The following is a 904-nucleotide window of genomic DNA, read 5'->3' on the forward strand; positions in this document are numbered from 1 at the left end:
ATTGACCTTTTTCTTTCCTTTAAAAATCGGCACGAACTTTCCGGGCAACCCAATATATTTTTATACACATAATATTATTAAATTTAATAATAATATGTATGTAAATTTATGTCAACACAACATTATCCAGGTAATCCATATAAGACCTGAAAAAGAATAATATTTTAGAGACAAACGTTTCCCGCCAAAAAGAAATCCTCTTCGCCAGTGACTCTGAACCTTGCCCCTTCTTGGTTTCTTGTATTTCGCTATTTACCCCCTTATTCCCATGCGGAAATATACACTAATAATATCTCTATGTTACATATATGTATGCGTAAAAGGACGTGTAACAGGTTTCCACACAGTTTCCGTCTACCAGATGTTACTCATATTGGGCAACTCGAGGCTTTAGTAAAACATACTTGCCTGAAGTAACACACAGTCGGATTGAACTCTAAATCATGCGACGGTGAAGAAAACTTCTTAACTTGCACCTATGCACACGTGTGTATGTGTGTGTGTGTGTATAATTAAATATGATGATAAAATCTATATAAGAATTTATCAAGTAGTCAGCGTGAAAAAAAAAACAGTTAAGGGAAACATTTATACAAAATATATAATTAATTTATTCTCCTTTAAATACATTTATTATATTAGGGGCATAACTACACGCAAAAGCCTCACGCTATAAGGGGACTCTATAAGAGTCATTTATAACGTGGGGCATTTACGTGTAATATATATATATATATATATATATGAAAATAATATTAGGGATAAAAATCCAAATCTACAGGGAAAAATTCAATTTAATTTATCAAAATTAAAATTAAATTAAATTTCACAATATATAATGTATAAATATATAATGTATTTACTTATTAAATTTCTTTATATGTGATTGTGGATTTTCATGGAT

The sequence above is a fragment of the Octopus bimaculoides genome, chromosome 3 (assembly GCF_001194135.2).
Source record: "Octopus bimaculoides isolate UCB-OBI-ISO-001 chromosome 3, ASM119413v2, whole genome shotgun sequence".
In the NCBI taxonomy this organism is placed as follows: domain Eukaryota; kingdom Metazoa; phylum Mollusca; class Cephalopoda; order Octopoda; family Octopodidae; genus Octopus; species Octopus bimaculoides.